The sequence below is a fragment of the Gorilla gorilla genome, chromosome 21, assembly GCF_029281585.2.
Source record: "Gorilla gorilla gorilla isolate KB3781 chromosome 21, NHGRI_mGorGor1-v2.1_pri, whole genome shotgun sequence".
Classification (NCBI taxonomy): domain Eukaryota; kingdom Metazoa; phylum Chordata; class Mammalia; order Primates; family Hominidae; genus Gorilla; species Gorilla gorilla.
In genome coordinates, this window is record NC_073245.2 from 73,356,218 (window position 1) to 73,383,800 (window position 27,583).

The following is a 27,583-nucleotide window of genomic DNA, read 5'->3' on the forward strand; positions in this document are numbered from 1 at the left end:
ATCACCTCTGCAAAACCTCTTTTTCCAAATAAGGTCACATTTACAAGTTCTTGGTATTAGCACACATATCTTTCTGGGGATCACCATATACTTCTAAATAATAAAATTGTGGACATTGTATAAACACTGATGGCATGCCAGTCAAGGTGTTACATACTTCACTTTTGTTTGCTTATTTGATCTGATAGTCCCTATGCCATATCTCCCCCCGCTCCCAACAGGGAGTTGCACTGGACTTCCAACAAGGAAGAGAGGTGGCCTTATCCCCATTTCATAGATAAGGAAACTGAACATCAAGGAATGTACAACCAGCAGGTGGCAAATACCAGAACTCAGATGCGTGCCTTCCAGGCTTCCAAGGCTATGCTCCCACATACCCCACAGCAACTGCCTTGCAGATGAAGGGGCTGGGGCTCAGAGGCTTGCCCAAGGTCCCGTGGCTGAGAAGTGATGAACAGAGTTGAAAGTCCACTGCTTCCCATTCCAGGCTCTTGCTGCTGTAAGATGCCTCCTCCTCAGGGTCCAAAGTGGATGGAGCAGCCTCTGGTCAGATGGCACCATGTGCTGGGTTACAATACAGAAAATCTTCCCTCCCTTCTTCCCCGGGCCACTTGCCTCATCCCACTGAAGTCTTGCCTCATCCCACTGAAGTAGGGCTTGGATAAGTAGCTTGTTCAGGCCAATGGAACATAAGCAGAGACAACATGCCAATCCTGAGCCAAGCCTAGATGGCATCTGGTGCTTCCTCATGGCCTGTTGTGTTCCTACTGTTACCACAAGAAACCATGCCTTGGGTAGCCACTAATTCAAGGATAATGGGAGGCTCAAGGAGCAGAACTCAACCCAATTCACAACCTGGAGCCTGGAACCTAGAGCCAGGAGCTGGGAGTCCGGAGTCCAGCCTAGCCCAGCCGTGGTGCCTTGCAACTCTCTTACTGGCTCATAAGTGAGAAATGTCTGTTGTTTTCAGCCTCTGGGTTATGGAAAGATTTGTTACTCAGCATTATTACAGCATTGCTAACTGATACAGATGGGTCTAAACTTGGATGGTTAACAAATATGGAATATATCTTTAGAATAACAGATAATTCTCTGATTCAGAAAGAATGTACAACATAAAATCCAAAATAGATGGCCCCATGCTAACTGAAACCAGTATTCAAGCTAGCTCTTTACAATTTAAAAGGAAATTGGAATTTGAGATGGGACAGGCATTTTTCATTTGAGATGTTTTGAATGGAAGCATCAAGATCTCCAAAAACGTACTTCTCACTTTTTAAAGGCTTTTGTTTATACCTAACACTAAACTGATGCTAGATTGAAACATCAATTGACAACCTGGTCTGTCAATGAAGAATGTTCAACTTACATGTAAATACATGTACAAACATGGGCCTTCTATTCAGTCAGTCTCAATTGAAAACTTTCTTCTCAAAATTCACTCTAATATGGGGATAGTGTTTATTTATGGGTGACAGCTAATTTGCTTTCTTCCTGTAATAAAATAATTAAAATACTTTGCTCTCCGAGTTGTATTTTTTCAGGGTAATCCTTTCATTAAAAGTCATTTAATATCCTTCTGTTCTGTTATCTGCTACATTTCAACTTTTGTGTTTTCTCTGCTCTCCTTGTCTTCTGTCATATTTCTCATTAAATTTCCCCTTTTTGTTCTTTTGTTATGATGGCTTATTTTCTGCCCTAAAACAAGCTTTGAACTTAAAAACCTGAAAAGCATTTTATTTGGAATAAAAGAATCCACAGTGTCACACATTTGTCAGCTAATGTGTTCCTTCCTATGCTTTGTTTTAATTTTTCAGAGTGATTGTTTATGAACGAGGCCTTTGGTTTCTTGGAGGCTGGTTTGGTCTTTCTACCCATTCTTCACAGAAAACGATAACCCTCTGATAACATAATCATCACCGTAGCAACCAGAGGCGATGTCACAAACAGGATTATGACTTAAGAGCCCAGATTTGCATCTCACACCCACTACTTACGCGCCAGGCACCTCTTTGGACGCCACTCCACAGCCTCCTGTGTTAAGAGGCACACAAGAGCTGCCTGATTGGCTCCCAAGCTGAGAACCAGGAGCCGGAGGAAATCGTAGCGAAATCTCAACCCGATGTAGCCCCATCAGCATCACACACACACTCAGAGCAAAATGGCCTGCTCTTCAATGTAGCTTAGTTTAGTTCAATTGTCCTGCCCACCCCCTCCTGACCCTCCTGCCACTGAGGGGTGGTATTTGAAAGCACAGGTGAGTGCTTCATAGGTGCCGGGTGCGTGATCTAATTCTGGGTTCCTCAATCTATTAACAGCTTGGGAAGAACAGATCAGAGGACTGATGCTCACCTGGGTTTGGATTCCTCCTTTAGACTTTGACAAGTTACTTAACTGAGTAAATCCTCAATTTCCACTGTGATAAAGGAAAGATGGTGTGTGACTATTACGTTTTTATTCCGGATTGAAATACTCAGTGTATTCATAAGGCCAGTGAAGGCAGCACAGGGAAGTTAGTGTGGACTGGTGCTGTGCTTATCAAGTCCACAGACACCTTAGGGGTTGTCAGGGTATTATCTGGGTCTTCTGGGTATCCCAGTGGTTTGGTTGGCGATTGCTCACCCATTTCACAGATGGCAAAACTGAGGCTTATGGAGTTTCCTGTGATGCTCCAGTTCACAGAGCTAAAAGGAGTAGAGTGATGGCTCAGACGCGGGCCTCCCAGCTCAAGTTCTGTGCTCTGGATAGAAAGTCAGGGTGACCCTGAAGGACGGGGCAGCTGTGCAGGGACAGGATAGGCCCATCCTGGAAGGCTCATTGGCTGAGGGAAAGAGGGTACAGGGGAAATAATTCCCTTCCATCCATCCATCCCCATTATTGCTCCTAAACTTCCCTTCCACCTCCAGCTTCTTTCTTCTCTTCTCCTTGGGACAGCAACAGCACAGAGAGTGGGCCGCCATCTCTTACTGCCCACTCAACCATTGCTGGGGACTGATTCTTTCAGCTCTACATAGAATTCAAGAACTATATTTGGATCTGCTTCAGAGCAGTAATCCCCACAGCCTTAAAACATGCAAAATAAAAACAAATTAATCATCCATCAGCATTTTATGGTACATTTATAATTTTATTTAAATGTTTAATATCATAAAACAAGCTTGGCTCATGGAGAAAACTGTTGATTTCATGAGAAGAAATTGCTCTCTTTTAAATGAAAGTAAATACTCTTTAGGGCATCCCCAGATAGGAAATGAAGATGAAGGAAGCTGTTCCCAAGTTGGCCAAATCTGGCAATTATTCTCTCAAAGGCAGCAATGTGTCACAGCAAAATGTGACAATTCCCTCAAGTGACCAGTGGGACTGATTTATGAGAAAAAGCAAAGACATTGTTCCCCCAAACGACTTTTGAGTTACTAACTCCCTGAGAGGGAAGATCATGGAAGGAGGGGGACCCAGGAGGCTCAGGGGTCCAGACCAGCTCTGAGAAGGACCTATCTGTCACCTTTCCTCAGGGTTCTGTTATTTTGAATGGCAGATCACCATCACTTTCAAGCCCTGGCCTTTTTCTCTGATTGGTAATTCTTAGAGAGAGATAGGCTGCCTATTAAGACCCATTGTTCTGACTCTGAAATGAAGGAAAATGAAGCAATTAACATTTTGGCAGTGGGCAGAATTAATCATGCTTGACCATTTTTATTTAAGTTCTCCCCCAAAATGCAGCACCGAAAGGCACTTATTAGTTCACACAAAGAGGCATCTCTGAACAGCAAACACTCAATTATTTCGATGTTTACTGTTGAGAAAACTGCAAAAGAAAATATGCATTCAACAGACACATTCTGAAAGGTCTTATAAAAATGAGGCTATTTTCACAGTTTCTAAGGCATATCCTATAATTTTGTTTTTTAATCATTGCAACCTACTGGATTCAATATTAGATTCCTATTTCTACCTCTCTAAACCCTCATCATAGTCTTCTGGCCATTCAGCAAAATACATTACTTTGCAAAGCTGAATGTAAGCATAGACATCTTACATTCAGCTTTGCAATGTCTTACCTCCACTGTCACAAAATTAGGTAGAACCTCAGATCAGGTGAAGGAGAAATGACACATCGGATTTGTAGACTGTCTTCCTCTCTCCCATGACCACAGTGGTCAAGTGGTTGCATTGATTACCTGATTAATGGCCTCCTTGTATTCCTGTCCCACTGGACTCTGGGCTCGCTCAGCCGGGGGGCTTTCTTTGGCCAATGGATGTTAGCAAATGTGACCCAAGCCAAGTTCTGAAAAGATATTCACTCTCTTTGACCTCTGCCACCACCAAGAGAACATACTCAGGGTTGCTTGACAGAAAAATAATCTAAAAATATCTAGAGGAGAATGGACTGGCCTCCAGAGCCACCCTGGACCAGTAGCCCCCAACCAGCATGCAGCTGATTGCAGCACAGCGAGCCACCCCAGTAGAGGCAGCTGAGCCTGGCTCAGATCAGCAGAACTGCCCAGCCAATCCAAAACTCAAAGAAAAATAGTGAATGGTAGTTCTTTCAAGCCATTCAGTGTTGGGATAATTTGTTATGTGGCACTATAGAGGCAATAGGTAGCTGATACAAACCTAACCCCAGCTGCCATTCATTAAGCACATGTTATGTGTCAGGGATGGCACCTTGTAAAGTTGACACTTTACAGACTCAACTCTGATCTGCCCAGTGTTGCCACCAGTCAGGTGTCATTATTCTCATTTATATAGATAAGGACATATGCCTTACACAGTAGAGTTTAGTAAGCATGTGAGAAGCTATGTTTGGACCCACAGCAGTCTCCTCTTCCCTCAAGTCACCTGCCTCCACCATGACAGTTTGCCCTGAATCCCTGGCTCTTGTGCCCCGCCCTGAGCATAAACAGGTCATCATGTGAATACCAACAAACTCATGTTGACCAGGAAGGACTAAGGCATGCCTCTGAACTGCTGACACGTCATGTGACCTGTTCTGGAAATGCTATATGGGCATGAGCAAAGCCCACCTTGAATGTCTAAAAATAAACACGGGCCAGGAGTTCCTATCTGCAGCCACTCATCAGCATTTTATCCTCCCAGCTCACCCACTCTTCACACTGTAAAATGGGATTGCTCCAAACAAACCCATACAAGGCAGATGCCCAGCCCACCACTCATGTCCAATGATGGGGGAAGCGACGGTCGCTCTCCCACAGCAGGCCTCCCCCTGAGATCACCCCATTCTGGCATAAATAGAGTGTACCTGTGATGGACCAAATTCATCCAACTCTCGTTCTGTGTGTCCTCCTAGCAGAAGCTGGCTACTCTTAGCTGAATTCTGCTTTGTTCCCTGATAGGCACTGGCCTGGATGCCATGAAAGGGCCAGGAGCTTGCCAGTCCTCCTCACTGTATCTGCAGCTTTAAGCATGATAAGAAATACAACAAGTGTTTGTAGACAATGAATGGTCTAAATGTACATATGGGGAGTTTTACGAGCAATGCATCACAATTCCAGCACACACTTATTTGCATCTATTAATGTTTCTTGACTTTGGTTGCACACTAGAATCATCTGAGCTGTTCTGAAAAGCACAAACACACAGCCCCCATCCTGGAGCAACAAAACATCCTGGGCTATTTGAAGGATTCCTGAGTACAGCTATTGCTTGAATTCTCTCTGGGTCAATCTGATGTGCAGCGAGGGTTGACGGCTACCTTTCTCTCCTATTTCAATTTAAACACAGAATTTTAGCCAACTCCTTTCTAACCCTCATGATGTGATGTCATCTCTCCAGGGAGATCTTGCATAGTGTTCCCAAGAGAAGGCCCGGCAAAACTTGCGGCAAGAGGAAGTAAAAATCCTGCCCCCACCCCTTCTATGCATGCCTGCAGGCGGCTTCACAAACTTGTTCTCCCTGCAGCTGCTTGCACATGTAACAGCTTCCAGGATAACCAATGAGCTGGAACCAGTAAGATGCGGCTGGGGAAGGGGGCTTCTCATCTGTCAGCTGGGGAGCCTCGTGGGGCCTTACATGGACTCAGCTTCTTACCAGTCCCAGAAGAGCACCCCAACGGCCCTGGGATTTTCAACTCTGAAGCATAAGGTGGGAACCCAGCAGCAGGCTGGACCCTCTGGCCCCCCTCCCTGTTGTCCTCCATGAGCTCCCGGGCCCGTTCACATCAGAGCAAAACCACAGCTGGTGGGACTTAGCGGATTTTGACAGCATGTTGATTATGAATATTGTCCCTTTCAGGCAAGTTAATGAAGCATCCAATTCACACCAGCTTTTATCTGTCAGAGAAACACCAGCAAGCAAGGTAGAGACACCAAGCCAAACCCTGATGTGCAAGTATGAACTTCATGTTAATTAGGAAGCGGAAGAATGTGTGGGTTTCTCTAATGCAGACTCATCATACGAAGTCAGCTGATTCAAATGCTCTCAACCTGAGCTTCGGGTCATTTGTGTTAGCTGTAAGGCCATCTGAGGCAGATGCACTGAACCTGACCTTGAGAGTATCCTTGACCACTTGACCAAGAGGCCAGAGACTCTACAAGTGTGCTCAGGCCAGATGGCTAACTCATCTAGTGCCTGGCAGGAACACTCAAGATGCCAGCTTCTCCCCTAAACCATGTGAACATTCAACCATTTTAAACTACAAAAACAGCAATTTCAACCAAAACACTGGACCATTGACTATTTTACTGAAAGTTTCTCTCTTAGAGTATGATGAAAAGAGGATTGGGTGTAAGAGACCTGGCTGCAAGGCTCACCTCCACTATGTAGCCATAGACATTTTGGCCACTAATGTGCTGTGAGTCACCTTATTCCTCTGGTCCACAGCTTCTTCATCTGGGAAAGGAAGACATTGGATTGTAAAGTAAGAATAGCCCACATTTTTAAGCGTTTGCAATATGCTAGGCAATGTGCTAATCGCTTGATTATTAAAGAGACAATCAACATTGAAAAGTAGTTATTAACTCTTCAACACCCCAGCAGGTGGAGATCGTCATTAATCCCATTTATCAGATTGGGTCATTGAGCTCAGGATGGTGCATGTGCTGCATCTGAAAGGCTGGGGTCTGGTGCTTGCTTCTGGGCTGTTGATGACTGGGTTCAGATGCATCATTGTGCATGCCTTTCTTAGCAGAGGATTCCTTCCTGCTCTGCTATGGACAATTTATTGCTTTATAGTCTTTTCACTGGAGACCACTCACTGGCAGTGGCATTTGTAGAAAGTAGCCTCTAAGCTGCAAAGCCCTGCCTGTCACCAGACCTACGTAGAGGGATTCCCACTTGCTTTATGATGTCCAGAGTGTTCCTCATGTTGCCCTGTGGGTTTTATTTTCCTGTTTTCCACTGGATATGGTCAACTGGCATTTACCATGAATTCCCAGCTCCTCCACAAGTTCTTCTTGTACTGCAAAGACTGAAACTTAAACAATACATTTTCTACAATCTCTTATGTGGTGAGCAGATAGAAACGTGGTCCCCAGTGATCCCCACCCCCTGGTATTCATGACCCTGTGGAATCCTGCACCCCTGTCAGTGTGAGGTGAGCTAGTGACATGTTCTAGCCAATAGGATGATGGGATGACATGTGTAATTAAGGGGATAAGATGTCACTTCCTTGATTAGCTTACAAGAGATTGTAACCTCCATCTTGCCAGCAGACTCTCTGGCCATCTCAGCTTCCAGGATGTAAGCCCTCACATTGCAGAGGTCCCTGTGGTAAAGAACTGGAGTGGAGGGTGGCTCTGCACAACAGCCAGCAAGGAACTGAGGCCTCTGTCACCCCTGGAGCAACTGAGCTCACCAACAACCCGAGTGAGCTTGGAAGCAGAGCTTTCCCCAGTTGGGCTTTCAGATGAGACCCCAGCCCCAACTAAGGCACCATGATGGTAGCCACAGGAGACATGGGACACAGCCAAGCCCACCTGGATCCCTGATCCACAGAAATTATAAGACGATAAATGTGTGCCAAGTTTGCTGTAATCTGCTAGGCAGTAATAGGTCACAAACACACTTTCCCCCACAGATGAGATTGAGTTCTGTCAAGCAGAAAGACACTTCCCAGGGGGATATGGAAGAAATGAGGCCATCTCCTGGCTTCCCATGGCTGATTCTGCCAGCACCAGTACCTGTGTCAGGCCACCAGCTGAGCAGGTGTGGAGATGACATTACAGCCTCCATAGCTGCATGATACTGTCTGGGTGTCCTCATAGTGACAATGGTGGCAGCAGATTCCTGAGCCCCATTGCCCAACGAAGAGACGTCCGTTTTCATGTATTGTTGGGATCGATAGTTCCATGGCAGTCTCCTGATTCCTCACTTTCCTGATGGTGGAAGAGATGGCAGCTGCCTGGCAGGTCATTCTGCAGCGCACACTCACTCTGCAAGGTGGCACATCTCTGCATCTCCAGAGTCCACTTCTCCTTCATCTGGTAATTTCATGAGCACCTGATTCCCGGTATTCAGCCACTCTCACCTCAAGTAGTTTCTGTTTCCTGCACAGAGCCCTGATGGATCCACCTGGTATCTGGATTGTTTCCTAGAAAGTGAAGAAAGTCCTTCAATTTTCTCACCACATACCTGAGTGCTTTTTCTCCGTGGGAATTCAAGAGACTTTGAATCTTGGCCAAACACAAATTAGACAACATAATTCTACCTCAAATACATATGGGGCTCTATCATTTACCAAGCTGCAGAACTCCTTTCTTTTACACCCCACACAACTTTCTGAAGTTGGTGTGCTTCCTCCCCTCCCCATTTTATAGATGAGAAAACTGTGGCTCAGAAGCAGAACATGTGCTGACCAGCTGGGAATGACATAGCCAGGACTTCACCCAGATTCTACACTAGCTTTAATGCTTTCTTCCTGCCATATGATGGCAGTTCCTGCGATTTATTATTCTTGTGACTTCACCAATGATGCCATGCTTAAACCCTCCAGCTTCTACAAACATGAACCGCAAGGTGGAAGTGGCCACTCAGTTTGACTTTTTGGACATTATTTTCTCAATCCCATTCCCAGGATGCTTTCTTGACTGCTGTGTGAGAACCAGCTCATCCGTTTGTGTTTGTTTTGTTTTGTTTTTGAGGCAGGGTCTCACTCTGTTGCTCAGGCTGGAGGGCAGTGGTGCAATCATGGCTCGCTGCAGCCAAAACCCCTTGGGCTCAAGCAATTCTCCCACTTCAGCCTCCTGAGTAGCTGGAACTACAGAAGCATGCCACCACCCATGGTTAATTTTTGTATTTTTTGTAGAGGTGGAGTTTCACCATGTTGCCCAGGCTGGTTGTGACCTCCTAGGCTCAAGCAATCTGCCCACCTCAGCCTTGCAAAGTGCTGGGATTAAAGGCATGAGCCACCATGCCTGGCCCCATCCTCTTATTAATTTACAAATACACAAGTGGGTGCTAGCAACAAGATCAGGGTACTGTCCAAATCCTTCTCTCACCAGGGTGAACAGATTTGGAGGCACTTGCACTGCCCAGCTCATCTTCTCCCTTTGCACACAGATGGCATCCTCTAACGCAGCCCCATGTCCATGGAGCTGTGCTCATTCAGATGAAGTTCCTTTCCTGAATTTATGTGTCCCAACTGCTGCTTTTCTCTAATTTTCCCAGTGTATTTGTCTGTTCTCACTTTGCTAATAAAGACATACCTGAGACTGGGTCATTTATAAAGGAAAGAGGTTTAATTGACACAGTTCCACATGGCTGAAGAGGCCTCACAATCAGAGCTGAAGGCAAATGAGGAGCAAAGGCACATCATACATGGTGGCAGGCAAGAGAGCTGGTGCAGAGGGACTCCCCTTTATCAAATCTCATCAGATCTCATGAGACTCACTCAGTATCATAAGAACAGCATGAGAAAGACCCACCCCCATGATTCTGTTACTTCCCACTGGGTCCCTCCCATGACACGTGGGAATTATGGGAGCTACAATTCAAAATGAGATTTGGGTGGGGACACAGCCAAACCATATCACCCAGTCTCCTGTCAGCTACGGGCAGCCCCGTCCAAGCTGAAGATACAGCTGTGAACAGAACATTTTGGAGCTCCTCAAGTAATCTGACCAGCACCAAGAAGGCTTCCTAATGTCCTTGAGATCCGTTTCAACACTTCAAACTTCTCACTTCAGTAAAGAGTTCCTTCCTAGTCTGTGTGTTCAAGAGACCAGAATTAAGAGCAATGGGCAGGCTGGGCATGGTGGCTCACACCTGCAATCCTAGTACTTTGCAGGGCTGATGTAGGAAGATCACTTGAGCCCAGGAGTTTGAGATCCAGTCTCAACAAAAAAATTTAAAAATTAGCCGAGCAGGGTGGTGCATGCCTGAAATCCTAGCTACTTGGGAAGCTGAGGCAGCAGGATTGCTTGAGTCTGAAAGGTCAAGGTTACAATGAATTATGATTGTGCCACTGGATTCCAGCCTGGACAACAGGGTGAAATCTTATCTCAAAAAATAAAAATGAGCAATGAGTGGAAATGTCTGGGAGACAGATATGGGGGTGGGGGAAATGCCCAATTATTCAAGCTCGCTGGAGAGCTCCTTCTCTAAAATTAATAGGGCCCGATCTCCAGGGAAGACCAGGCAGAGCCTGGACACCATGGAACAATTCAGAAGGAAATAGCATGGTCTTTGCAGGAAGCAGCATCTTATCCAGTGACGTTCCAGGAATCCCCATAAGTCTCTCCTTCTCGATACATAGGATCACCTTTCAGCACGTTCACACGACCACTGGGTGGGGAATATTCTCTAAAGTAATTGTCTTTGTCTCTGACCTCATTCCATGGTTGAGATAGACAGGCCAAGTGCCTGAAGCCATGGTCCCTGGACCATTTTACCTTTCAGCCGATCTGCGACAGGAGGCAGGTGGACCAGGAGACATCTGTTTCTTGTGTTTCTTGCAACCAGGCAAACGGTAAATTGCAAAGACGGGAAAGAGGTTCATTTTTAAAGTAAAAGGCAATATGCTTCCTTGACTATATTGTGAACATTTCGTATGCTAGTGGGATGTAATTGGGTTTCCTAAACACCTTACCATCTGATTCAAACTCGGGAGGACTTTAAATAGACTTGAAATAAAAATTTCCAATTGTCTCTTGGAGCCCAAGCCCAGAAGCCTAATTACCTGCTGAAACTAATTGCTCCCATCTGAGCCTCCTGCTGGAACTCCCCACAAAGGGCATGAAAATGAGATGGGTCAGGAAAGTTGCAGGCCAGAGCCAGGAGCCGGGAAAAGCAAGACGTGCTCACAGAAGCCATGCACGGGAGAGAGCTTATTAAGTCACTTCTCTTTGAGCTGCTCCTCACTGAGCCAGCCAGAGAGACAGAAGCCTGCTTCCTCTGAAGGTGCCTGGAATGACTCGCAAATTTCATTGAAAGTGGCAGGAGGGAAGCAGGCTCTGGATAAAATGATGCATGCACACAAACTTTGATCTCAATCAAGGCGCTCTACAAGGGGACCATGGTGACAACACTCGGAGAAGCTGACACCAAGGAGAACAACGCCCAACTTTAGAATGGGAGACCACCTCGCCTCCTCCCCTGGGCTGCTGCAGAGAAGTTTTGTCAGAAGGCCCACATCTGCACCTGAGTGTTGGCAGCATCCGAGGGTCACAGTCTGTATCCCCAGGGAACATGTTGAATTGTAGCAGTTTTTCTTAGCACCTGCGCCAGCTCACCACTCCACTTCCCTGCTTCTCTACTGGGCTCCAGTCTCCTGGAAACCCTTCTCTGTGTGTGAAGGAGCTGCCGAAGAAGAAATGGGTCCTCCTGCAGAATGAGCTCCCAAACACAGCACCGAGGCTTTTCATTCTTCACACCCCATTTCCAATGGTCAGCAGATGTGGTCAGCACTAACAGATCAAGACTCTGAACCCTTCTCCCATTCCACTTTCCCACCGGGAGGCAGGCCACCATCATATTCGACCAAGGCAATGGCTACCGGGGATGCTGTGATACTCCCATAATCCTGACGAGTCAACCACTATGGCCTTAATGGCTCTGTCTTCCATTGGCTCCATCTATCTGTCATCTGTTTGTCTATCTAAATATTTTATATGTATGCAAAATGACCACAGTCCTTAAGATATTTTACATATATACATATGAACACACATATATGCATATTTGTATGTAGATATATATATATATATATATATATATATATATGTGCCTATGTACATTTTTTAACAGTTGTGTTGGTAAAAAGACAAACACAATCCAGGCAGGATTGTATTCCTTTGCTTCTTCTTTGCTTTTTGTTTTTTTTTTTTTTTTTTTTTGAGACAGGATCTTGATCTGTTGCCCAGGCTGGAGTACAACATTGTGATCATGGTTCACTGCAGCTTCATCCTCCTGGGCTCAAGCAATCCTTTGACCTCAGCCTCCTGAGTGGCTGGGACTACAGGTATGCACCACCACACCTAGCTATTTATTTTTTATTATTTTTTGAGGAGATGGGATCTTGCTATGTTGCCCAGGTTGGTCTCAAACTCCTGAGCTTAAGCAATCCTCCTGCCTTGGCCTCCCAAAGTATTGGGCATAAGCCAACTCTCCCAGCCCTTTTGCTTTTTCTGATTTTAAAGGAAATTAAAATGGCCCCTGAAATCCAGTGGGGTCTGGACACTGAGCCTAATAGAAAAGGTGCTGAAACTACAGAGGCCGCCCCCCAAGCCTCCTGCCTCCACCATGAAGCCCCACACTGCTGGTTCTCTGTTCAAAGCATGTGTGGTCCTTTGGGAGGACAAGTCCTTGTCTCAAGCATGTTATTCCTCTGCTCTAAGCCTGCCTATGGCTTCCATGGTGCTCAAAATTGAATCCCAGTGCCTGACCTGGCCCCGGCCATGCTGGCTCTCATGTTCCCGTAGCTGGATCCAATTAGGCCACACGTGCCTCTTTGCTGCTTCCCAAGAACATTGTCCATTCTCTCGCCCCAGGGCCTTTGCACTTGCTGCTCTCTCCAATTTGCAGGGAGGCTCCCTCATCCCCCTGTAGTCAGGCATCTGCTCAGACACCACCACATCAGAGGAACTTCTCCTGAGCACTGACCTGGTAGCATCCTGCTCACTACCTCCCAACCCTTACTCCGCTGCATCTCTTCAGGACACTTTTTACCACTTTGTTCATTGAGTGTCTATTTCCTCTGACCTGAGTTCAAGTAAAGATTCGATCTCTGTACCCAGGTGCCTAGAATCCTGCCTGGCACATCAAGGCAATCTCCAATACTACTAGTTGGCTCCGTGGTTAAGTAAATGACTGCACACCCCTAGTGCTATGTGAGATGAATTTAGGTGATAAAATGGATAAATGTTTTCATTACACAAATTAATTTTAATTTGTACAAGGAAAAAATATATATTTATATATAACTCTTTGATAAGGCAATGAGCAGGATCAAGTTCCCCTTTGAAGGTCTGGGTGCTGAAACAACAAGTAATGATTTTACATTTCTGTGGAAGGGGAATTAACAAATGGAGCACGCCCACCTACACCAGGCTCACAAAAAGGGATGCCACAGGGCAACACAGAGCTGAGCAAGGAGCTTCTGCAAACCTCCACGAGAGGGTCCGGCTCCATCTAAACTGCAGCCCCAGGTGGCTTGCTGCATCCTGCAGTGTTGCTTTAACTCGAGGGGTTCACTGATGATTGGACCTTTCATCATCTCATTTCTCCTCAGGGAAGACAATAAAACGGGCAACACACATTCCTCCCTTTGCAGCAGCCCCGGAGAGGCCTCATAAAACTTCTGGGCCTATTCTCCCTTTTAAAAGGCACCCAACCACTCCAGCAACTGACAAAAGAATTTTCCTGGGCAGGAGCAGAAGTCAGCGTGGGGAACGAGCTGCGTCCTCATGGTTCAGCGTTATCTGGGGGCAGTGAGCCACGACCAGGACAGCGGAGCCAGGCCCCCACTGGCCCCCTCTCTACAGAGCCTGCAAGTTCTGCTGTGTGTTTCCCTTAAAAGAAACAGATAGGGCCTAGAGAAGAGAGACTTCTGACTTTGACAACGGCCTACATCAATTACGAATTTTCTATTTGCAGGCAAATTATATTGGTCCTCCATTTTTTAAAAATTGAGGAGTACCTTATGTGAGAATAAAGTGCATAAATCTTAGGAGATGAATGAGGCCCTCATTACACACCCATGTAACCACCTCCCATGGAGACACAGAAGGCTCCCTCCTGCACCTGCAGTCACGGCCCTGGGAGGAAGCCACTGTTTTGACTTCTGTCAGCATGGACTGTGCTCCTCCCTCTTGGGCTTCATGGAAATGGAACCACACAGCACCCACCTTTACACAGCTGGCTTCTGTTGCTGGAGGTCCCGTCTGCTAGGCATTTCCATGTGGCCGTAGGCTTCGAAATGCATTCTTTTTTATTCTTGTGTAGCTTTCTTTCTTTCTTTTTTTAATTATACTTTAAGTTCTGGGGTACATGTGCACAACGTGCAGGTTTGTTACATAGGTATACATGTGCCATGTTGGTTTGCTGCACCCATTAACTCATCATTTACATTAGGTATTTCTCCTAATGCTATCTCTCCCCAAGCCCCCAACCACCCATAGCTTTCTTAACTAGTTCACATTGATATGTATGAGTTTGGGGAAAGTCAATTGATGTTGTTGTTGTTGTTTACGTGGAGTTGGCTGTGGCTTATGGGCCAAAGACAAGTAACTCAAGTCCGAGGAAAAATTTGCTCCAGAAGAAGGTAGCTAATGGCTAAGAATCAAACCCATAAAGTCCCTAGATCAGGGCAGAATTTCCAACCTAAAGGAATTATGACTGTGAAAATCATATAAAGCAGTCCACAGAGGCCTAGAACGAAGGCAGGTACTGAAAAGGAGGTAGGTCTCACTCACCACGACCTCAAAGGGAGGAGATGGTCAAGTTAGAGCCTGGGGCAGAGATGAAGGTAAGGAGGTGCTGATGAGAATCTTACCAATCTACATTCCTTGCACCATAAAGGCGATTTTGCTGAGTTCAAGCCCCTCTTATGGTCAATGCATTATTGGGCGTGGACTGGATTTTGGGACCCGCCATCTTTAAATGCCACCGTAGAGTCCCACAGCAGGATTCCTCTTGCTTCTGGTATCCAAGACTGAAGTGAACACAACTTTCCAGATAAAGAGAAGACACTTTTGTGTGCAGTCCCTTTGCAGCAAAATAAAGTCAGATCCACTACGTGCTGTTCTCTGGCATGAGAGGACGCGCCTGTTTATTTATTTATTTTCAGCTTTGTGATCTTCCCTGAACCGAACATCACCTCCTGGCCCTCGCAGGCCAGAGCAGCTGACATCACACCATTTTCGGGGCTGGCATAACGGCGGCTTCCTCTGGATGAAAAGTCTCCATGTCAGTCACTCTTGAATGCTTACCTCTCAAGACCCGCTTGTTGCTTGGTAACAATTTTCACGGCTGCATTAAAAGGAGAGTTCTGAAAAGAGGATTGCTTAAACCCTGACAGCAATTACAGAGAAGGCAGACCACTTCTTTCATTTCAGAAACCAATACACAAATGGATCTTCCCATTCAGTTAGTATTTTATTATTATTTAAATGAGCTTCCCACTCTACATGAAGCCCAGCTTTTTGTCAGCACTAGTTTCACACCACTCGTCTCTGAGCCTTTTCAGAGAAGGAATCGCAGCCATTTCTGGGGAGAGAAGCTTCTTCCAGCTGACTTTTGAGTTCCTTTTGGCTTCAGAGTTTGTGGTGAACAGGGGAGGTGGTAATTCTACAACCAGAGCACAGCCTGAGAGGAAGAGCTCTCCCATGCCCACCTCCTTCCTGCAAGAGGCCACCACCAACAGCCATCTCTCCTTTACCATTGTGGCTAAAAACAGGCAAACACTAAACTGCCCATTAACTGAGTTATGCATGAATGTTCTGGGCTAAATTGTGAGTTCCTTAAGGGCAACAACAGTATATGGATTATTTGTTTCTCCAGAGAGTCCAATAAAGTCCGAGCCCATAGAGAGTTTTCAGTACACCATTCACCTATTTCATGGCCAGCAAGCTCTTCTACATAATGGTAGGTCATGTAACTTGGTTAATTTCAACCCATAAAATAGGATGTTTTGACCACATACTCAAGCTTGCAGAAAGATCAGGGCATGCCCAGTTTGATATGAAAGAATTGCCCACCCTCTCTCCAGTCTCATTTCTTACTCAATTAAACTGAGCTCAATAAGGCTATGGCAGAATCCTGTGAAAGCCAACTACATGCCCGCTAAAAGCATCCAGAAGTACCGAGCTTACTCAGGAGGCTCTCTCCCCAGTTTCTCAATCTCAGCATTTGTAACACTTTGGATCAGATGATTCTCTGTTGTGGGGTCTCTCCTGTCTATTGCAAGGTGTTCAGCAGCATTCCTGGCCTCTACCCCACTAGATGCCAGTAGCACCCACTCAGCTGTGATAACCAAGGATGTCTCCAGATACTGTCACGTGCCCTGGAGGAGAGGGAACAACATCACCTGTAGCTGAGAACCATCAATCTAGCTCAAATGTTAACCTATAAAGGGGTTTTAAGCAACTGTCACTCAGAAATGTCCATCTCCATCAGTCTGTCCATCACTCAGTTTTGTTTTCTCCATAGGCTTTATCACAGTCTGAACTATTTTAATTTATTTTGCACTTATCACCGATCTCCCACTAGAATAGGCTCTTACAACAACAAGGACCTCATCTGTCTTAATCATCACCATACCCACAGCACCAAAAGCAGCTCCTGGTACATAATAGGTGCTTGGTAAATATTTGTTAAGTAATAAGTATATTTTCAATGCAGCGCTCCTTGATCTAAGAGGTGATGTTTTATCTAACCAGTAACTGACTGTAAGGTGCTTCTACATGGCCTAGTGGTACACAGTAAGCATCAATAGTATTACACATGATTGTAATGATAGCCAGAGTCAGACTTGAGAACAGTCCAGCTTCTTATAGGAATTAGTTAGGCTCAACTTCCAGGCCTGGCCACATCAGAGTGACAGGTATTGGGCTTACCCTCCATCCAGCTTCACCTGTTTTCAGGCATTAAATAATCCTGAGAGAAGAGAAACAAACAAGGTGAGGTCCACATGGACCCAGGCACTCCCTCCAAGAGGACTTTCCAAAATGTCACACAAGGAGTTAGAGCTGAGTGGAGAGCAATGGTCTCACTGTGGGGAGGAAACAGAAATCAGAACCGGGACTGCCGAGTTGACTGGAATTTGTGTGTACACAAATGGGAGAAACAGATAGCTGTTCAGAGAAGGAGCTTCAGATATCTACATAAATCCCATTGACTACATGGCTGAATATTAAGCTGCAAGTGCCCACAGAAAGATTCTGTAAAGATGGGCAGAGAACAGATCCTGGAAGCTGTGGGCTGAACAGATATTAGCGATTTCAGAGGATGCTTGGGACTAGGGGAACTTGCAGTCCTGAACAGTCAGTGCAGAGACACTGACTGAGCATCCCAGACAGTCATTTGATACCCGGAATGGCAAAGTCTTAAGAAGAGAGGTACTCTATTCCTAGACCCATCCTAACAAAGCCTAAAAGCAAGGTCCAACAGCATAAAACTCATCTGCCAGTAAGTTAACTGCTTGCCAGAGAAAGGCTCACCACTCTTAAAAGGAAGACCACATAATCTAGATTCACTGTGATAGATCATTCATACTGTCCAGCATACAATAAAAATCACTAGACACATAAAGAACAGAAAAAAATGTGGCCCACGAAAAGAATAAATTTATTTAATATTCAAAGATGATGCAATGTTCTAATTAACAGAAGAGGGTTTTAAGGCAGACACTATAAATATGTTTAAGTATTTAAACTAAAAGATGGATATAATGAGCATGCAGGTGGGGAATATCAGGGGAGAAATGGAAACCAAAAAGAAAAATGTGGTAATTTTACAATGGAAAAATAAAATATCTGAATTGAAAATTTTACTGGATGTACTTAGCAGCAGAACAAGAACTAGAGAAAGAAAATAATCAGTGATTTTTAAGCCTGAGAAATTAAAATTATGCAAAATAAAGCAGGGAGGGGAAAGAGAGAGAGAAAAGATTGAAAACAAATGGAAATTAATGACTTGTGGGACAATACCAAATGATCTAACGTGGATGTAACCGGAATACCAAAAAGGAGACGAGGAAATTTGATCAGGAAAAAAATACATAAAGAAAAGATGGTCATTTCCAAACTTGTGGAAAAGTAACAGGCTGTAAAACCAAGAACTTTCATGAACCCCAAGCAGAATAAACACATACACAACACCCACCTAGGCATACCAGACCTATCAGAGTCAGACTGTTGAAAATCAAAGATAAAGAGGCAGTGCTGGAAGTGGCCAGAAAAAATAAAAACAAAAAGATGACTCCCAACCTTTTTGGCTCCAGGAACTGGTTTTGCAGAAGACAATTTCTCCATGAACTGGGTGGTGGGGAGGATGGTTTGGGGATGATTCAAGCACATCATATTTATTGTGCACTTTATTTCTATTGTTATTACATTGTAACATACAATGAAATAATTATACACCGCACCATGATGTGGAGTCAGTGGGAGCCCTGAGCTTGTTTTCCTGCAACTAGACAGTCCCATCTGGGGGTGATGGGAGACAGTGGCACCCAAAGTGTGTTGCTTATGTCCAGTCTATTCTGTAATCTCATTTTGATGGCTGTCACTGCAGAAAACTGCTTCACAAAGATAGGATGTTGGAAATGGAAACAGGCTTTTCAGTGATTTTGTGGCAATCTCAGGATATTCTGCCTTGACTTTAATCCAGAATGTATGGTGATGTGAAGTTGTCTCAAACATACTTTTAGGCTCACCAGATGCAGCTGTACAACTGAAGTATATCAACTCACTTGCCACTATAGAGCGTGCCACCAGACACAGCTTAATGTTCACCTGCCACTCACTGATAGGGTTCTGATATGAGTCTGCAAGCAGTTGATTTACTATGGTCTCTGCAGTCAAACCTCCCTGCTAATGTTAATCTGTATTTGCAGCCACTCCCCACCACTAGCATCACTACCTCAGCTCAGCCTCAGATCATCAGACATTAGATTCTCATAAAGAGCACACAACCCAGATCCCTCAAATGTGCAGCTCACAATAGGGTTTGCACTCCTATGAGAATCTAATGCCACCACTGATCTGAGAGGAGGCACAGCTCAGGTGGTAATGCTCACTCACCCTCTATGCCTGCTCATTCCTAACAGCAAAGCAAGGGGGTGTCAGACTGGACTGAAAAGCAAACCCAACCCTGCTGTATATCAGAGATGCACTTTAAAGACACAGATAGGTTAAAACTAAAAAGACAAAAAAAGACATACCATGCAAACACTAACCATAGGAAAATAATATTTAATTCTCTAAGTTTCTGCGTTATGTTGTTTTGCTGCTGCATTTTTGTTTTATCATTAAAGTAAATCTCTATATTAATTTCAAATTTGAAAAATGGTCTGTATAGTATATATCACCCTACATGAAACTCTATAGATACATCCAAAACCCTACGAAGTTGTTCTGTAAGTTTCTGATAAATGAAGCCGCAATGAAATTGACCGAAACGATCTTTGTGTGATGTCCAGCCTCCCCCACATCTTTGCCATCACTTGGTAATGTCAGACTTTCTTTTTTCTTTTTTTTTTTTTTGCAGGTTTGATTATGGAAATTATGTTTCATGTTGTTTACTTTAAAGTTCCCTAAATATCAGTGTTTTTACCATTTGTTTACTGATCTTCGAAAGTTCATCAGATGATTCTGGCATCTGTCTGTCCTTCACCCCCACCCCCTACCTCACTAGAAAAGATCCATTTGACACCTGGGGCCAATCTGTCTAGCTATGGCTTTGGTTCTTATCTCCAGTGACAGCATAGTTGAAGATGGTAAGATAATCTTCACTGATGTATGTTTTACATATTAATGCTTGTGTTTGGTGCCAGGGTAATTTACAAAGATGCAAGTCTGGAAATTGAGCAAGTCCATTACCACCAGCTGCTTTACTTAATGTTCTAGCCTCCGTGTTAGACCATCTTTTGCATTGGTATAAATAAATATCTGAAGCTGGTAATTTATAAAGAAAAGAGATTTGATTCGCTCATGAATCTGCAGGCTGAACAAGCATGACACCAACATTTGCTGGACTTCTGGAGAGGCTTCAGGAAGCTTACAATCATGGCAGAAGGCAAAGCAGGAGCTGGAGTATTACATGGCAAGAGCGGGAACAAGGGGAGAGTCTCAAGCTTTTGAACAACCGGATCTTACATGACCTGAGTGAGAACTCACTCATCACCAAGAGGATGCTGTTAAGCCATTCATGAGGGATCCACCCCCATGATCCAAACACCTCCCATCAGACCCCACTTCCGACACAGGGGACTCGACTTCAACAGGAGATTTGGAGGGGACAAACATCCAACCATATCATCTGTTCTTTTACCCAGCAAAAAGCAAAATAACAACCCAACCAAGCAAAGTTTTTTAAAATAAAAAAAGAGGAAAAGAAGAGAGAAGAAAGAAACAAAGAAAGAAAGAGAGAGAAAGAGAGAGAGGAAGGAAGGAAGGAAGGAGAGAAAGGAAAGAAAGGATGGGAAAGGCAAGAGGTAAATCTCTCTCTCCTTGCAGAGGTCCCACAGTTCTTGTCCAACACTTAGCCAGGTTGACTTCCCTCTCACATCCTGAAATGCCTTCACCCTGGAGAAACAGAGGGACATCCCCATTTATGTACACTTTGTTGAACATGGAAAGAAGGTTAAAGCTTTCTTCTTTCTTTCCTTTTTTTTTCCATTCCCTCCATCTCCTGCAGGCTCCAAACAATTCTCTTCCCCCCTCGCCCCCAGCACTATTAAGGTATAATTGCTAAATGAAGATTATATATATTTACAGTATACTACATTGCATAATGTGTTAACACATGTATACGTTGTAAAACAAATCAAGCTAATTAACATAGCCACTTACCATTTTTTTGTGGTGAGAACATTTAAGATCTACTGTCTTGCAATTCCCACGTATAGGATTCATTATGATTGACTATAGTCACCTTGCTTACAATAGCTCTCCAGAACATATCCACCCTGTCCAACAATTTTTTTTCATTGCTATAAGGAAATATCTGAAGCTAGGTAATTTATAAAGAAAAGAGATTTGATTGGCTCATGATTCTGCAGGATGAACAAGCATGACACCAACTTCTGCTGGACTTCTGGGGAGGCTTCAGGATGCTTCTCTATGCATCTGAAGGTGCTACCTCAGATGTGCAGCTTGTCTGGCTTCCTGGTCTTCCCCTCCCTGGGGGTCCAACTGACCCCAAACTTAGCCAGCAACCAAGTCACCAGGAGGGCTTCCTGACACACAGGCGCTGGCCTCATCCCACAGTTTCTAATTTACCAGGTCTGAGAATTTGCATTTCTAAGAAATTTCCTGGCAATGCTGGACCCTGAAGCACATCAGATGCTGGCTCCACTTCTGGGGAGACCGTGTTTAAACCAAGGTAAAGGAGGCAGCAAGAAAGGCTGAGCAGTGTCTCTATCAGTAGCTTTACCCTCCCAGGTCTGGCTACACTGGGCTCTCCCCTGTCTGACAGCTCCCACGTGTGTATAATGCTGGAATATAATTACTAATAGCAGCAATATATAATGTTGATTAAGGGTTCATGCCTACGAAGGACTAAAATGCATGGGTGATAATAGTCATAGTAATAGCACAAATAATAATAATGACTCAAACCATGGTTTCAGCACTGCGGTGGGGCCAGCACCATACTCAGTATGCCCCTGTGAGCATCCCTGGTTCATCCGTGTCTTGCCCCTGGGTGGCAGCCTCCCATTTATCAGAGCTTAATGCCTACCACCCCCTCTTGAAAATATGCTTCTTTTTGTTCATTATCAATATCCTCATACCTACCCAGTGCCTGGCACTAATTTTGTGTTCAATAAATATTTGTTAAAAGATAAAAAGGAGGCACAGAGAGTCGAAATAACTCGCCAAAAAGACCATGCTGCTGATAACACTTAGAGATGAAATTCAGCTCCAGGGTTATCTGACCACAGAGTCTGAGCACTCCAGCCAGGGGCTGAAGGAAGGAGAACCCCACGTGAGGATGGGGAGCCTCTGATGCAACCCCTGGTCCCAGGCTGGGCGCCCTGACGTGAGATCCCAGCCTGGAGGGGTGGATATCAGCCTCCCTGCCTTACGTTTGGCTGCACTGGGGTTAAATCACCATCCAGGTCAAGCCCTTTGCAAGAGGAATAGGCATGACTCTGTGGTCCCCAGGTTAGTCTTCTCAGCCACTGCCTCCTCGTCCTCAGGTATAAGAGCCCTTGGTGGGCACCTTTGCATTTAACCTTATCAAGGGTCTGTGAATTTTGCAGTTAAATCCATTTTCACAGACTCAGAGGAAGAAACTGCCTGCCTGGAGTCACACAGCTAGTGCCTGGAGGCAGGCCTTTTGAACCCAAGGCCTCGCTTGGTGCCAGAGCCTCTCCCACCAACTCAGCACTGCCTCGGGGTGCTGTCTTCAGAGGTAGCAGCTTCATCAGAAGCAGGCAGCGCAGTCGCGGCGGGCACCCAGGCAAAAAAGCAAGCCCAGCCTCCCCTCATCCCACCTCGTTGCCCTCTTGTGTCTTACGCCCCACAAAATTTCACTTATTCCACTAAGTATCCAGAATTTTCAGCCAGCAAAGAAAAGGAAGAAGAAACAGGCTGCACAGAGCAGCGAAGGCGTGTCTGGAGCGCTGCCCAAACTGACTCCTTCCATCGCTCCCGGCACAAAGGAGCCGGCACGTCTGGCCCTTCACGGACGCCTCCCTCTCCTTGCTCACTCCAATTTCTTGGCTGACTGAAAGAAAAGGAGACCCCTGATCTAATGAAATGTTCCAGCACGAGGATAAATTAACTTCCTCTCCGAGTTGTCCAAGCTATGTACTGTAAACCATGCAGTCAAATGAAACTGACTTCAGCAGCTCAGCGGGGTCTTGCAGCCTCAAGTATCTGGAAGGAAGTCCTGGAAGGACGGATGGCCCCGAAACGCTTCTCCCTGGTGCTTTCCACTCTTCTTCTTTTCGGATTCTGAAAGGAAAACGTCTCTTTTGGAAATCAGTAATACTAATCACAATATAAGGATTCCTGTTTTTAACATTTAAATTGCTCCAAATTTCCTTGTCCAAACTGCTAAAGCAACATCCAGTTATTGAACAGTGCTTTCTAGAACTACTGAAAAACAGGGGTGAGCACAGGTTGTCTTGAGAGAGCCGTATAGAGACAGGGCTGGGCTGCAGGGGAGCAGGAGAGGCCTTCACTCAGGGGTCCAGGAAATGCTGGTGGGCCTGGCACAGCGGCAGCCCCCTTCCCTGCACCCGTGGAAAGGTTCCGCAGGAGGAGCTGTGGAGTGATCGGGGTGATGAACTCAGCATGAGGCTGTGGGTTGGTGGCCATGAGGCCGATTCACAGGTGCAGAGCAGGTTCTCAGACGTTGGTACATGTACAGATTGTGCAAGACGATAGGACACCAGACAGATCCCCGGGCTCCACAGCAGAAGTCTGGTCACTGGGCAGGCAGGCCCCAAACACTGTATTTAAAACAAAACCCCACTGACAACTCCTGTGACTGGAGAGACCCCGAGTGAAGGCAGACCTCCATGTCCTCTACGTCCTGTGCCACATCCGGAGAGACCCCGGTGAGGGCAGAGAGCTACCTCCTCTACTTCCTGTGTCACACCTGGAGAGACCCCGAGTGAGGGCAGACGGCCACATCCTCTACTTCCTGTGTCACACCTGGAGAGACCCCGAGTGAGGGCGGACGGCCACATCCTCTACTTCCTGTGTCACACCTGGAGAGACCTCGAGTGAGGGCGGATGGCCACATCCTCTAATTCCTGTGTCACACCTGGAGAGACCCCGAGTGAGGGCAGACGGCCACATCCTCTACTTCCTGTGTCACACCTGGAGAGACCTCGAGTGAGGGCGGATGGCCACATCCTCTAATTCCTGTGTCACACCTGGAGAGACCCCGAGTGAGGGCAGACGGCCACATCCTCTACTTCCTGTGTCACACCTGGAGAGACCCCGAGTGAGGGCGGACGGCCACATCCTCTACTTCCTGTGTCACACCTGGAGAGACCCCGAGTGAGGGCAGACAGCCACATCCTCTACTTCCTGTGTCACACCTGGAGAGACCCCGAGTGAGGGCGGACGGCCACATCCTCTACTTCCTGTGTCACACCTGGAGAGACCCCGAGTGAGGGCAGACGGCCACATCCTCTACTTCCTGTGTCACACCTGGAGAGACCCCGAGTGAGGGCGGACGGCCACATCCTCTACTTCCTGTGTCACACCTGGAGAGACCCCGAGTGAGGGCAGACGGCCACATCCTCTACTTCCTGTGTCACACCTGGAGAGACCCCGAGTGAGGGCAGATGGCCACCTCCTCTACTTCCTGTGTCACACCTGGGGAGACCCTGAGTGAGGGCAGACAGCCAAATCCTCTACTTCCTGTGTCACACCTGGAGAGACCCCGAGTGAGGGCAGATGGCCACCTCCTCTACTTCCTGTGTCACACCTGGGGAGACCCTGAGTGAGGGCAGACAGCCAAATCCTCTAATTCCTGTGTCACACCTGGAGACACACAGAGTGAAGGTGGACGGCCACCTCCTCTATGTCCTGTGCCACACCTGGAGACACCCCAAGTTAAGGCAGATGGCCACCTCCTCTAATTATTTTTAAGAACTTTTTTGGCGTGTAATTTACGTACCAGAAAGTTCACCCATTTCAAGCATATGATTCAATATTAAAGCTTAAAAATGTTATCAGTTTAATAACATTGATGGTTACAGAGCTGTGTAACCATCAACCTAATCCAATATTAGAGCATTTTCGTCACCTCCAGAAAGATTTCAGGTGCCTGCTGCAGTCATTTTCTTTTAGACTCCCAGCTCCAGGCCTCTCCTCACAAATCCTCGCAGCCAACACATTGGTATCCATGTGTCCATTATTGGTATAAGAGAGAATTACACCTGTTTTTTTATGCTTAGCAAAGAATTGCTGCCATTTTAAAAACAAGGAAGAATAGTGCACCTGCTTTTCTTCCGTGTTTATCCTACCCATATGCAAGAAGAAGCCACATGCCTTGGTGTGGTTTAAGGCAAGGGCCTCCCTGCCGTTTCCTTTCCCGTTCTTTCCAATACGATTCACCATCCCAAGGCAGGTGGAGGTTTTGTGAACCTGGTAGAGATGAACTTTGAGGCCTCTCACCTGCGTGGGCTTCCTCCAGGCCCTAGGAAGAACCCTAGCAATATGTTCATATGGTCAAACACTTTTGTAAAAATTGCAAAAATGAGCTATTTTGAGTGGTGTTGGTTAAGACTGTTCTGCATTCACGCTGAGACTCAGCTTCCAGTTCAGTGAGGACAGCCAGGCCAGTGTAGATGCGGCTTCCAGGAGTGTTTCTACTCCCCTTCCCCACATCAATCACTCAACATTTACACAATATGGCAAAAGCTGAAGTTCTGGTGTGATATAAATGACTGCTGTGGTGCTAGACTCCAGAAGAATATGGGGAGTGGAGGGGAGACACACGGCAGCAGGAGCCAGTCTGTGGAAAATCCTTCCAAATCATTTCATTTGTATGAAGGAAACTTGAAAAAAGATCTCCCAAATTTGAAAAGTATTCAAAGTTTGCCTATGAGATTAATAAGGACACTGTGATATAAAAGGAAACGTTTTAATTGTTAATAGAAAATCAAACTTTGATCAATGATGATGGATTAAAGACTGAATCACCCTTCAGCAAATCATTCTGCTTCTTCAGCCTCTAAAACGATTCCCTTCCCCGATAATTGTGACTCAAACGGTGCATGGACCACGAAAGTGCTTTGTAAACTGCACAGCGCTATGGCAATGGTGTCATTATCATCTTCATCGCTACTATCGACAACCTGGAATAAAACTCTTTAACTTTCAGTTGCCGCAACATTTAATCACCCAGTTGACCATGGAAATTACTCAGCTCGGCATGAGGTGCAGATATAGCTGCAAGTGGAAGCTGTTTTTAAATAAAATCTTATTAATTAAGGAAGTTCTGGTTGTTGTTTATTTGCATTTTTTTAGGCATCTAGGAAGTCCCCTTCTTGGTTATGGTCTGCTAAACCTGTTTCTCCCTGAAATTGTGTTCGTTATCTAACATTCTTCAGGTTCCACCTGATCACAGTCTTCAGTCATAGATGTCTCTTTCCTCCATTCCCCCAGCTGAGTTTCCAAGCACAGAAAGGAGGAGCAAATACACCTGAGTTTGGGGCCCTCTTCCCTCAGTTCTGTATCCATTTTCCCTGAGCTGGACAGACTTCAAATACCATCTTTCTGCCGCAGTTTTATCTGTCAAGCCATCGTTCTACGTGGTATTACTCTTTTCCATTTCAGAGAATTAATTCTCTGAAATTGCCAGAAATAACCTCACACCTCACAGCAGTTACCCCTACCCATTAGCGGGAAATGGCTGTGGTCTCTCTCTTTGGAATTATTGTGCTGCGAGGTCAAGGATGGCAAGTGCAGTGGAAGCCATCTGCTTTAGCACCATTAGTGTACTTTGTAGATAATTATGTAATTTTTCAAGCATTCCTGGGGATTCACTTCAGCTGCCCAGTCTTATGAGTGAACTTTGACAATAGAAAATTGTGGTTGATTTCAGTTTGTTTGGGTACCGTTCCCATAGTAATAAGAATAATTATTAATAAATGGAGAAAGTTGTGCTAAGGGTTTCAGTCAATAAATAACCTTAATTTTTTTTCTTTAAAAAAATGCTTGCAATAAAGATCTAAAGCAGAAAGAAGCAGGGACATCTCATAGTCTCTGTTCTTTTTGGGCTTATCTTGGAGGTGAGATACTATTCTCAATTTAATTAAAGTCATGAGGAATAACCGGCTGCCGGACTATATTTCTAGCAGGGATCCCAAATGTCAGGGAGCTTGTGAATTTCTCTAACAGGAGAAGGGTAAAGGTCACCTATGTGTTTTAAAGACAAGTACTCACCTTTCCCCCACCCACCCTCACCAGCTTGTAAGTCGTGAAAGGCTTAGCACATCACACGTAGTTGGGAAAAAAAAGAAAAGAGTACAAACAGCACATTTGCATGATTGGCCACTGTTTCTCCAGTGTTCAAACCGTCAGGCACTCGTGGGCCCCCAGAAGCCAGCAAGTGTCCTTGTATTTTCTGGGTGGCTGCGTAGTGAACTGGCATCATGCCCTCTGCCTCCACACATGTTCGTGGAAACCTGGCCCTGTGCTGGGCAGCAGGCTACAGATTGGGGATATAGCATCCTACACAGCCAACAATGCCCATCTGGGGCCTCATGGAGCTTGCCCTGCCAGTGAGGCTTGGAGTGGGAACTTCAACAGCATGGTAAAGGTCCCTGGATTAATTCCAGCTCCCCCAGAAGCAGAATTCAAGTCTTCAAGTTGTTAATTTGGGAGGGAATCCCAGGAAACTGCAGCAGCGGAGTGCAGGGGTGAGATAGGGAAGGAAAGATAGACAATGGAGCGTATGTTATTCAGCCAGCTACCCCTGTGGGGTACTAGAGTGAGCC

General features: G+C 45.6%; 1 long non-coding RNA gene across 1 annotated transcript; it reads left to right on the top strand.

The window, feature by feature from the left end:
* Window positions 1-1,979: 1,979 nt before the first annotated feature.
* Window positions 1,980-3,106, top strand: LOC134757813 (uncharacterized). Its single transcript, XR_010132319.1, has 2 exons — window positions 1,980-2,257; window positions 2,907-3,106. It is a non-coding gene; the product is annotated as an uncharacterized lncRNA (long non-coding RNA).
* Window positions 3,107-27,583: the final 24,477 nt, after the last annotated feature.